Source organism: Eucalyptus grandis, chromosome 6 (genome assembly GCF_016545825.1).
Source record: "Eucalyptus grandis isolate ANBG69807.140 chromosome 6, ASM1654582v1, whole genome shotgun sequence".
In the NCBI taxonomy this organism is placed as follows: domain Eukaryota; kingdom Viridiplantae; phylum Streptophyta; class Magnoliopsida; order Myrtales; family Myrtaceae; genus Eucalyptus; species Eucalyptus grandis.
In genome coordinates this window covers 3,346,935-3,360,461 of record NC_052617.1, presented here as the reverse complement: position 1 = coordinate 3,360,461, position 13,527 = coordinate 3,346,935, and positions in this window count along the sequence as shown.

Sequence of the window (13,527 nt, the reverse complement as noted above, 5' to 3'; positions counted from 1 at the left end):
GAATGTTAATTCTGGTCTCCTTCACTCGATCTGTCCCTTCATAAGTGATATGTAACCTGTCCCGGACTTCTTTTTGCTGTGACACAAGAAGATATTCTGTTATATTCAGTTGGTGACAAAGCACAATATAAAGAATAAATTGCTTTAGCATCGAGTGCTTGTCTCTTGTTTATCTCTTCTTGAGACATTCCGCTGGTTCAACAATATCTTTCCCTCTTTCGGATACGATGCAGCAAGTAGGAGTAATTCCTCTTTCCACCACATCCCATTCCGAGAGGATCCTTTGATCGTAGAAAAGCTTTCATCTTGTTTTTCCAGATGTTGTAATCCTTTCCATCAAAGTAGGGTGGTCTTGTATTGCTTTGCCCTTCCACCAGCCCCGGTGCTAGCATACTAGCCATGGATCTTTTACTCGAAGTAAAACACTTCAAACAAAGTAAGAACACGGGCTCGATACCAATTGAGATAGCTAGTACGAGTACCTAGAGGGGGTGAATAGGTATACAAACAATTTCTCGAAGCTTGCACGATATTTTAAACAATTAGAGAATTTGCAACAGTTAAAAATTCAATCGCAAGACTGAGTAAGGGAAAGAGAGAATTGAACACTCGGTTTATAGTGGTTCGGCTTGATTCAAGCCTACGTCCACTCTTATGCACTGACAGCCGATTGGCTGGATTCCACTATAATCAAAGAGTTGTTACAGTGTTGATCTTCCTTGATTTCTAGGTGTAGATGATCTACCACACTCACTCAAGGCGTCACCAAGTATAAACACTCTCGGTATACAATTTCGCTCGCTCAACTAACAATCAAGGATCTTCGAGACTGGAATTTTTCTATCGATCACACACTTAAAACAACTAGAACGTCTTCCTTTTATACTCCTTCATGCCATCATAGCCGTTGGCACTTACCAAAGGAATTCCTCCAATCTACCCGTTGGACGGAATCAATCAAGAAGATCATCCGAGCTATATAAGGAATCGATGATAGCCCATCAATCTGTTCGCCCATACAATCGGGATCTCGGTTTCCAAGAATAGAATAATCCAAGATTATTTCGTCGACCATCGGATCTTCAATCGATCTTAGATAAGAATTAAAGAATCCGAAATGATTATCCAACCAAAGAATCTATTCCAGAGGATAGGATCAAATCCTCAATCATAAACCTCGATTTTGGATTTCCTTCAACACTGGATTAGAAAGACTGTCAGTGAGAACAATCTTGAGTCTTGAGTCTTGAGTCTTGAGTCTTGAGATAACAAAGTCTTGAGACTATAAATTCTTGAGACTTTAACTATCGATATCCAGACTTAGACTGATAGAAATGTTTTGTCAGCTTCAAAATATTCTGGAAAGATTTCTCCAACAACTATCTGATTCACTTCCCAAGTTGATAGGGGTTGGTATTCTTTGGACCCTAGCTCTTGGAGTAAGCTTGGGAGTCGTCCGGTCGTGCCCCCGGTCTTGAACAGGCTCTTTGTCTTTGATCTCGTACAAAGGCTCCTTGCCTTTCCTAGTGGGAAATTTTCCAGTAACAGGGTGTTGTTCAGCTGCCCATTTATCATGCAAGGCTTCATTAACATGCTCTTCTCCTATCTCAGCGACTAACGGTTCCTCGTGCTCCGCGATCATCAGTTTTTTGTAAGGCAAGGCTATGTCAGGGTTGATGTCAATATCATATTCTTGGTGAAAAACATGAATTAGTTCCCTCCAGGTTTTAAGGAGACTAATCTTCCTGACAATATACCATCGCAAGGCAGGGCCAGTCAAGCTCGATTGGTACGATTGAATCATCCTTCGAACCAGTAGGCCCGCAAGTAGGTCTGCGGGCGGAAGGTATCAGCATACCTTTCGCATTCGGGTGCTTTAAGTTTTTCGGGGATCTCAATGCCGCGTAATTGGACAGGTCCATGTGATTCTGCTCCTGCAGCTGGCTTAACTTTTTCATGATCCTTTCAAACTGTCTATGGTACTGGCTATTTTCTGGCAAATTTGCGGGTGTCATGATGGTGTTTGAGGCAACTATAGAGTTGGGCTCAGCTTGAGTGGATTTCATTTGCCTTAAGAGTTGTTGAAGGACAATGGACATCTGTCCTACGCCGTCTTCAATGTTAATGAGGCGATTTTGTACATCATTCTGATCGGGCCTTAATGCATGAGGCCATTCGCGAGCTATTGGTGGCCGGCGATTCATAATTACCTGCTCGTTGTGAAAACAATAAATGAGCACGGAAGTAAACAAAGATTAACCCATGGCAATGGTCTAACTGCTTTTTTATTTATCAAAAGAGGATTTGTAGACTGCCAACCCCTAACACTTAAAACTTGAAATTGAAATGACGAGATGAAATACTAGATATTAAACAAAAGTCCCTAAACAATGGGACAAAACTTTCACACTATTAACACTAAGGGGCACATGATTGCCAATTTATATGCGACGGGGAGTCTTGCGCTTGCGCGGATGCTTGCTTTCTTGGGCCGGATCTGAGGTGTGCATCCAGTCCATTCCCAAATCCCTCTCCATGAGCTCTGCTTGCTCGTGCTGGCTGCTCTCGCTGATTGAGTGAGGGACTGATGGCTTCCATTTTGTCGGGATGCGATGGTTGTGGATGTAGGACATGGAGGCGTGGTAGGCTTTTCTTCTCCCTCAAGCCCTTCAGGTACCACGATCCTTTTGCGATGGCACTTGTCCCAGGTTTCCTCAGCAATAGAAATTTCGATTACGTAGTCACGGCTTGTGTTGAAAAGAACTGGAGGGATCATCCTCTTGAAAGGCGGTGGGATCTCCTGAAGGGCTCCATATTGTCGTGCTACTCGATACGGGTAATAGGGAATGGCGCCGGTGAGGCCGAGCAATGGAATTGGGCGGGTGCGTATGAAAGCAAAGCGAGCTCTCTTTTCATGGAACCAACCAGCACACCATTGGAATGCCTCAGGAGCTGGGTCTCTTAGGAAGTTTACCCAATTTAAACAGCTTTGATTGGGAATGTATGGTCCTAGAACCATAAATTTTTGTAACGTATTTTCGAAAGCATTTGTTTCAGATGATCGCATGAAGTCTCAAAATTCGCTTAGGTGAGAAAAGAACCAAACTTGTAAAATTTCAGGAGAGGCTCGCATGATTTTCTCCGAGTTGTCTTTAAAACGATTAAAGGACAATAATGTTTCAGTTAAAATCATGTTGACATAATTCCCCCCTCTTAAGATCTGATCAACTATCCATGCCATCTTGGGAGTTATGGCATTTCTTTGATGGGGGAAAACGATGAGCCCGAAAAAGGCCAGGAGGAAAATCTCACTTTTTTGGGTCATAGGCTGGTTTTGAAAACATACATTCATGAATTATAGAGGGCGTGTATTATGGTTGCTTTCAAGAATTTGTCTCATGACATGGATTTCAGCTCCTAAAAGTCGCGCCAACCCGCGCCACGGGAGGGCGCCTGTCGATGGTTTGACGAGCTTTTTCTCAAGAGGCATTCCAAGGTGATGATGCTGTATTCTTCCGGGGTTGGGGTTAGCTCAAACCTACCGAATATAAAAGTAACCGTCTTCGGGCACCAGAAATGTGCCATGGCTTGTATGACTTTCAGGACGAACAGTGATTTGGATCAACGATAGGAGATGACCGACTTTGGCCTTCACGCGCTCTTGGGCAAACTGATCTAATTGACCCCACCATCTGAAGAGCTCCGCCTTGGGAGCAAGAATGAACTGGATATCGTCTTTCCCCATCGCATATAAACTGAGACTTGAAAAGCTTATCCTAAATTGCCATGGGCCAAAATAAAAAAACTGAGTAAAAGTAAAGAAATCACTTTGCTTTTAAAGAAAAATGGCAAGCACAAAGACATGCGCATGGATGTGCGGCTCGATTTCTAACTCAGAAGGCTTGATGAAATTAAAAAGGTGGATGCTCGTCGCAGTCTCGCGTTAGCAGCATACCCCCTTAACCTCGGCTAAGAAATTCGGGGAAAAGAAAGGCAACCTCTACATCGCAGTCTCGCGTTCGAGGTCGTATCTTTCTTAACACCATCCTAGAAATCCTATGGCGGCCCAGGTCCGGCGGCCGTGTTGTGTATGTCATGTGTAGTGTTAAAACATTTAAGGATACACAGCAGTTTATAATCACAAAACATTTTATTTTAACAGAATAAAACTTTAAGCTATTACCCTGCACAAAAGAAAAAAAAACCAAGTCAGCAAGGCATTTAAACAAAGATAAAATGACCTAAGTCCTCAAAAATTGTCCCCAGCGGAGTCGCCAAGCTGTCGCAACCTCTTTTTTTCTCGGCGCCCGCAATCGGGTACGAGCGCCTAAGGAGGCTAATGGCTCGGCTGAATTTATTAAGCCCGGACTCTCCCAAGTCCACAAATTCACGACTTAATGGTCTGAGTTTTTAACCTGTAAATCAATTTTTAAATTGGAGTCGCCACTAATCGATTTGGGGTGGGTTGATTAGAAACCCAAGTGAAGTATCGGAGAAATACTCACTCTGCGCAACCCGAGAGAAATTAGGATCGGGGACTTGATTACATTAGTTAATCACTAATGCCCTTTCGGTACCTAATCTTATTTAAACCCTAAGGCTTTTTGGATGTTCGGGGATTTTCCATGCATTTTGGGAGGAAAAACATTTTTGAGTCATTTTCTAATTTTTGGACAAAAGGGATTTTTTGGGGTTTTTGATATTTTTTTTGGAAAAATACAAGTCTTTTTTGGCTTTTTCTGAATTTTTTGGCTTTTTCATGAATTTTTGGCTTTTTTTTTTTTGGATTTTTGGCATTTTTGGAAAATATGAAATATATTTGATTTTTTGATTTTTCGGAAAATAAAATATTTTTTAAATATTTTTTAATATTTTTGGAAAATAAATTATTTTTTGATTTTTCTCGATTTTTTTAGAAAATAAAACATTTTTCAACAATTTTTTAATATTTTTCGATTTTCTGAAATTAAAACATTTTTGATTTTTTTTAAATAAACCATTTATTTATTATTTATTAGAATATTAATTTATATTAAATTAATAAAACAAAATAAAACCAACCCGGGTTGGATCCGCGGGTTGGGTCCGACCCAGGCCCGCGACCCAAACGCGGGCCCGACTCGGATTTTCGCCCCCCTTTTTTTTTAAAAAAAATATATATTAAAACGACGCCGTGGCGGGCGTTTGGGGACACCCGGCCCAACCCGGATCCGGCTCCACGACCCGCTCCGGCTCGCAACCCGGTTCCTTCGGAACCCTACCCAACCCGGATCCGGCACACGACCCGACTTGGGCCGCCCCCTCCGGATCGCAAACCCTACCCGATTTTCCGAGTCCGGATCCGCTCGCGACCCGGAAAATCGTAAACCCTAGGGTTTGCGAATCCGCGGCGCCGGGGAGGAGACCGAAGCGATACGACGGCGACGATGGCCACGGCGGTGATGGCGACGACGATGGGAACCACAACGACGGCGACGCCGATAGAATGGGGTTGCGATGGGCGGCGACGGCGACAGTTTTTACCTTTTCTTGAACGGAGGCGATGACGGCGACTACAGGAGTTGATCTACGACGGTGGCGGCCACGGCGAGGGCAGACTGATGGCGACGATCGCGGCGGACGACGACGGCGTCGGTGGGTCCTGGACGGTCAAATCCGACTAGATCCGGCGCCGAGTTACCTTCTCTCTCCCTCGGGCTTGCCCTTCAAGCTCCCCGAAGTCTCTCGGGGACCCCTCCCGAGCTCACCACGCCACTGCCGGCCGGAACTCGAGCTCCCAAAGTCTCTCGGGGACCCGAAGCCTCGGCTGGCCTCTCTCTCTCTACCTCGCGCTTCGGATCTGGGCTTGCTCGTCTTCGGCTCCCCTTCCGAAGTCTCTCGCAGGGAAGCTCGAAGCTTTGCAGCCTTCGATCGTTCTCGGCCTCTCCTCGTCGACGGTGGCCCCCTTTATTTATAGGCGCGGGAGCGGCCGGTCGGCGAGGCTTCGACCCGCCGGTTGGACCGCCGTCCCATCCGCCATCATCACCTCCTCCGGTCACGTCCCGTCGACGCCAACTACTCCTCTGCTCCACACGCGACCGCCATCCGCTCAAGCTTCTCCGGCGTCACGCCTACCCACGCGTGCTCCTCAGTGGCGCGAGGAAGAAGACGACGCAGAGGGGGCCGGGCTTGAGGCGACGATGGGCCAAAGGCCCACGCAGGGAGGGGGGCTGACTTTTCGCTTTCGCTTTTCTTTTTCGTTTCTTTTTTTGGTTTATTATCCGAAAATTAAATAAAACAAAATAATAATAAAGCCTAATTTTAGGCTTCAACATTCATCCAATAATTTCTTCTTCAAGAAAAAAAATCCCTTTCGATGCTTCTCTAATTGATTCATCGACCGGTGCCAGTTTCATATTTTGCATTTGGTTAGTTACTTTCTGAAATACAAAGTTTTATTTAGAGATTACCCTGCATGTAATTTTTATTTTTTTTTTCATTTGGCAGTGAGTATTGAGTTATTCACCTGTCTTTACTGTTCCTCTTCCCAAGGATAGAGAAAGAGAAGGCAGCGGTTCATACTAAATGTCAAAGAATACGTTCGTAAGAAGAGAAAGAAGATCAAAATAGTTAGGTTAGTCCAATTTGCCGAACCTTCTTTAAAAATGGATTCTCAAGTCAAGCACTCTACATCAATGGAATTATCCAAGACTAGGAATAGCTTATGATATCAGATTCGTGAGTTTGTACGTATGATATGATTATTCAAAACACTGATGCATAAATTTAGAATTTTCAGTCATTTTTATGCTTAAACATCTCGTACTTCATATTCTTCATTTTGATTTATAAATTATATAGCCACACACCAAGGTGCAGGGCTAGGTCTTGTTAAAACATTTAGCTAGGTCTGATAGATGAATCTTCATGCTTCAATATTGTACTTGTTGGGATTAACGGATCCCCAAAATCTAGATTCGACACTAAATCGAACCCCTAAACTGAATGCGGAAGACGAAGCCCGGGAAAATCACCTATCACCGATCTTAAAGCACACCACGGATTCGAGCGTACCTTGTTAGCCACAGATTAAACACCAATGCTGAAGTGAGGAAGATAAATTGGCCTTGTTCGATCCGATGACGATAATTCGCTTGGAAGGGGAGAAGAAAGTTGCCTTGTGCTTACTGTTTCTTCTATTTGAGAGAGAGAGAGCGTTGGAAAGAGAGGGAGACGTACGTACGTTAATGCCAAAAGGTACGTTCTCCCTCTCTCTCCTCCCTTATATATGTCCCTCCAAAAAACAATTAATCGTGCCCCTTCATCCATGGGCCCTACTCTTGTGGGCCGGGCTTTTAGGCCCAACATGAGCGGACGGGCCTTAAGCCCATCACATAAAACCATCATCTCCCACTCGCACATGGTGAGCTAAACAGAATTCTCTTTTACCTCTCTTCAACATTCATATCGGTGAATAATCCGTGCGACCAGCATACTTAGAGAGCTCGTTGCGATACATCTGTTAGGAATATATAGCAGCTCATAATGGGCATCACATCCTGAGTAGATTTAGTATGCAGTACCTTAAATCGATCGATCACATTTATATCTCTCTTGATTTCTTTTAAACAATGATATATATATTATATTCACAATTATGATTATCCCAAAGACAGTCATAATTGGTTAACCGGTGAATACAAAACTACAATGTGATTCTCCAAAATCGATCTTCCTCTTTCTTTCAAACTCTCAATTTCAGTTTAGCTTGCTTTTCTAGAAATGTCCAATTAGATCGAATCAACTCATGACCATTGGTAACATCCTAAGATAGCAAACACTAAATAGAAATCTTGAGAATAAGTAAGAGTCATGAGGGGACAAAAAAATTGAGGAACTCTTTTCCTCAAGAGTCTCACACGACATAAAAGTTGAGATCAAACTTTTGCCACTCTTATTAGTCGTCTCATGCATACGTAGTATGAAATACGTATTATGGTAATAACTCCTTTTCCATGGAGCGTATGTCTACACCTTCAATACCGTACAGATGATAGTTCAGACATACCCAATGTCTAACTTGAGTTCACGTATCTACTTATTCACAAAATTCATCAGAACTCACATATGGCATCATAGACAGATAAAGTAAAATATGTGGGTTATTTTACTTTCGAACATAGTAAGTATTATGTCCTCATCTTAACACCTAGTTAAGGCGACATACGTATTTTAAACTTGAGCTCTCGATTATCACCTAGATAATAAGCTTAAAAACAGTCTCATCTCTATTTATCACACAGTAAATAGAGGCAATTACCCGTGTGAGTGGGCTAATGTTATATCTGTCCGACATACTTTCTCAAGTTAAAGTAATGCACTGAGCATTAAGATGCATAAAGATCAAACAAAGATTCATAGGCATTAATGATGAAAAACACAAATTCATCAAATGTGAACACTTAGGGAAATTACAATATTAAGTACATCAGCCTCTACGCAATCCTAGAGATTTCATATGGCCATAAAAACACATCTCTAGGTATTGGCTTTGTCATAGGATCTGCTACCATTCTATGCGTAGTATGTACTCTAAGTTCACATCTTTTCGTACAATCATATCATTGACTAAAGTTATACTTGGTATCTATAGGTTTGGTCTTGCCATGATATTTTGGATATTTGGTGTACACTTTTGCTGCTTGGCTATCACAGTTAACCAACAATGAATCTGCAGCACTTCTAATAACATCTAAATGATCCAAAAAATCTCTTATGCCAAACATCTTCTTATATTGTTGCTGATAATGCCACGAACTAAACTTCAATCATGGACAAGGCTATACACTTTTGTTTCTTATTGCTCCAACATATGGTGCCATTATTCGGTAAGAAAACAAACCTAGAGGTAGATTTTCTTTCATCTAAATCTCCTCTCCAATCAGCATCAGAATAGCCTTTGAGTTGCAGATCCTTTCCATAATAACTCAACGTATAATCAGCAGTCCCCTTTAGATACCTTAGTATTCATTTAACGGCTTTCCAATGTGCTTAACCTGGGTTGGATTGGTATCTACTCCCTATTCCAACTGCATAACATATGTCAGGTCTTGTACACATCAAGCTCCCAACATCACTAGCATAAAGAACATATTTCGTTTGTTCCTTCTCTTGTGGAGTCCTTAGACACAGTCTATGGCTCAATCCTTCACCTTTTGCAATAGGAGTGTCTATGGGTTTAAAATCCCATATCCTTTAATTCAAAATTGGAAGACAACCAACTTTTGATAGTATTGACAAGCTCCATATTGCTTCCGGCAATTAGTATATCATCAACATATAATAATATGATCACAAATTGATCCTTGGATCTTTTGATATATATACAATGATCCTCATCTATCATTGTAAAATCATATGCCAGTATGGCATTATGAAATCGTATATACCATTGTCTTGACGACTGCTTAAGGACATATATCGACCTCAAAAGTCGACATACATTTTCTTCTTGGCCTTTCACTATGAAACCAGCAGGTTATTCCATATAAATTCATTCCTCTAATTCTCCATTGAGGAAAACAGTCTTTACATCCATTTGATGTAACTCAAGATCCATACTAACCATTATTGCCAGAATAATGCGAATCGAGATAAATCTCACTACAGGAGAAAATGTTTCTTCATAATCAATTCCTTCATGTTGATTATACCCATTCGCCACAAAGCGAGCCTTATGCCTTTCTATCGAGCCATCAGCTTTTCGCTTTATTTTGAGAACCCACTTGTTCCCAATAGCTTTGCGTCCTGTTGGAAGATCAACCAGTTCCAAACTTGGTTTGACTTCATTGACTCCATTTCCTCTTTCATTGCATAAATCCATTTTTCCTTACTAGGGCATTTCAGAGCATCATTAATATTTATTGGCTCATCCTCATCTTGCGGAGCAATCATAAAAGTTTCCCCTTCAATGTCAAAACGTCGACAGGGAATACTTTGGCGACTTGTTCGCCGTATGGGAGATTGTACACTTTGCACATCATTCCCCATTATGCTCCCACTTGGATTAGATAATGATAACGTTGTCTCATCATGTGGTTGCAATTGAGAATGAGTTGAATTCAATTCATCACTTCTCATATTACTCCCACTTGGACGAACTCCACTAATATCATTATCTTGATCCAAGGTTTCAAATAGGGGTAATCTTCCCATATTTCGCCCTTCTTAGGAAATTCATCCTCTAAGAATGTGACATCCCGTGATTAAAATTCAGTTATACTCCCACTTTCCTGCTCACCTATGAACACATACCATTTCGAGTGTTCGGAGTATCTCATTAAAATACTCTACTTTCCTTTAGGACCTAATTTCCCAAACTTGTGAGAGGACTTATGAGTATAGGCAGCACAAAACCATGGCTTAAGAAAACTTGAGTCCGGTTTTCTACCTATCCATAACTCATATGGAGTGGAAGTAACTGATTTGGAAGGCACCCGGTTAAGTATATAGGCAGCTGTTAACAATGCATCACTCCAAAAAGTAATAGGTAAGTTAGCATGCGTCATCATGGACCTAACCATTTCCAGTAGGGTTCTATTTCTTCTCTCTGCAACACCATTTTATTGAGGAGTATATGGAATAGACAATTGTCTTTCTATTCCTTTTTCACCACATAATTGTCTGAACTCATCAGATAAATATTCTCAACCTCGATCGGATCTCAATGCTTTTATTTTCTTGTCTAGTTGATTTTCTACCAAGTTCATAAACCTTTTGAAACAACTTAATGTTTCAGATTTATGAGAAATCAAATAGACATATCCGAATCAAGTATAATCATCTATAAAAGTGATGAAATAAACAGCCCCATGCCTTCCTCTCACATTCATTGAACCACAGACATCATAATGGATTAAATGCAGAGGAAATTCAACTCTTTTACCTTTTTCAAATGGTTTCCTTGTCGTTTTCCCTACTAGGCAATGCTCACATATGGGCAAATCGACTTTTTCAATATTGCCCAACAAGCCCTCTTTGGCTAGTCTATTCATACGTTGTTGGCCAATATGACCAAGTCTAGCATGCCACATAATCACATCATTATGATATGAAGTAGAAGACGTGAAACAAGGGAATAACAAATATTAACATCACTACAGTCAACATTTAGTACAATAAAACCATCCAGAAAATAACCCTAACCATAGTAGTTTGTATCCAAATACAAATCTACATCGTTATTACGGAAGTTCACACTAAAACCAAGCTTAACCAACACTAAAACAGACACAAAAATTCGACGAATCTCTGGAGCATATAGAACATCATGTAGGAACAAGTTGCGTCCACCATGCATGTTCAATTGGCATGAGCCAATCCCTTTAACTTCATCTCTGGAGTTATTTCCTACATAGATCCACTTAGTTCCAGTTGGTATTCGTCGGAATTCCACGAAGGATCCTCTATCATTCGATACATCGTCTGTTGCTCCTGAATCTACAGCCCACAAAGGATTGAATTCAGCTAATAATGCAGAACTTGACACATAAGCAAAGTTCTCAAGTGTACAAGAGGTGTTTACCTTCTTTGGCTTACGACAGTCGCGAGCATAGTGACCTTTCTTGTCACAATTGTAACACCTTACCCTTGACATTTTCTTCACTTGAGGACGTTTTCCCCTCTTGTGTTGGTTAACTCTTGATCTCTTCCAATAAGGACTTGATCCTTTGTATTCCCACATATTAAACGAATCAATACGCTTGCGCTTAGAGCTCAAAGCCCTTTCTAAGCTAGAACCAACATTGCAAATATCTATTTTCGACTCACATGCCGTTAAGCGGTCCTCTACCAGCTCAAGGTAGCGCACAGCATCCTCAAGATCTTCCATAACATGGTCAAGAGCTTCTAGTGATTCTTGCTTTTCCAGCACATACTGAATCTTCATATTCAATATTTCACAATTGTTGCCGTTCATATCAGCAATTACGTTCTTAGTTGCTGAAACGATCGATCTGAACACATCAGACATATATGCACGAATAATTAATGCCTATCATTTATGCATCCACTTTGCACAGACCCATCATATCAATAAATAATTTCAAGGTTTTAGAATCAAAAGGTCACTACATTTCCAATCATCCTCCAAAAATCCTAACTTAAAACTATTATTAATATAATTGTCTTATGCAAAATAAATTCTATGAAGTTACAAAAACTTCTATGAACTACCCACAGCAGTCAACTATAACAGAAAGCAAATAATATCTAACATCCAATAGAATAACAATGCTTTCACATAATACAACTATCCATTACACTAAGCAATATATACAAAGAAAAAAAAAATCAACATGGAAATAGATATTTACACCCATAAAACATCTCATAATTAATCTAAGAAATAAATAGGTAATGTCCATTCTAATCTATCAGTCAAAATATCTAAGAAATTTGAAGGCATATTTGCCAACCATGGAAAAACTTTTGGAAAGCTTTCATGTCGCCTCCAAGACGCATTCACTCTGCGCCATATGGCGCTCAATCTAAGGATTGAAGTTTTGGTTAACTCAATCCTATAGTACTCTCTTACAAAAGCTACCACTAGCCTGCTATAACCCGGGACCACGTTGACCTCCCATAGCCGATCTAACACTCCTTGCCATTCAGGTGGAAGAGTGTTCATCAAAGCCGGCACCTTCTCAAAATCCGGCATAAGATAACCATTCCAGATGATTTCCTGTATCATCTGATTAACCCTGACCACGTGTGATACTAAATCACTGTCATGCCACCGATAATCAGCTAACTCTTTCATCAGCCTTTTAAGTCTAGCTCTTCCGTCGTCCGTTCTCGGGATTGCAAGTATCCGTGCATAACACATCATAGTTCCTACAACAAATGCAGAACCAATAAATGGATCACTTATAATCCACAATAAACAAAATGGAAAAATACATAATTTTCCATGATTCATGCAACAAATGTAGAATAAAAAATGGATTACCTCTAATCCATACAGACATAATTGAAAAAGAAACAAATTCTTTTTCTTTTTTTTTTCGGTCAATGGTCAACGCAGTCAACGGTCAACGGTCGCTGGTCGTTAATTAATGGTTCAACGGTCAACGGTCAGGTCGTCAGACCGGTTGGACCGGTCAGGCCGGGTCGAATGAACCGACCGCACGTGCTGCGTGCGTGTGCGGGCTGACGTCACGCAGACGTCAGCCGGCACGTGCCGCGCGTGTGCCAAGCGTCCGCGAGTCGGGTCGGGTCGGGTCGTCGGTGGGTCACCGGCCGGTGACCGGGCAACCGTCGTCGGCGCTAACATCATCAATGACGTCATCCCAGCGGTTACCGACCGTTGGGTGATGTCATGCTGACATTAGCACGCGTCAGTTCGCCGGCCTGCAGCGTCGCGCATGTGCCGGTTCGCCGACCGACGCGTGGCGCCCACGCGTAGCGGCTTCTGGCTGCGCGTGTGGGCGCGTGCGGCATCTCCCGGCGGCACACAACATGTCGCCGGACTTGTCTCGACGAGCCCTT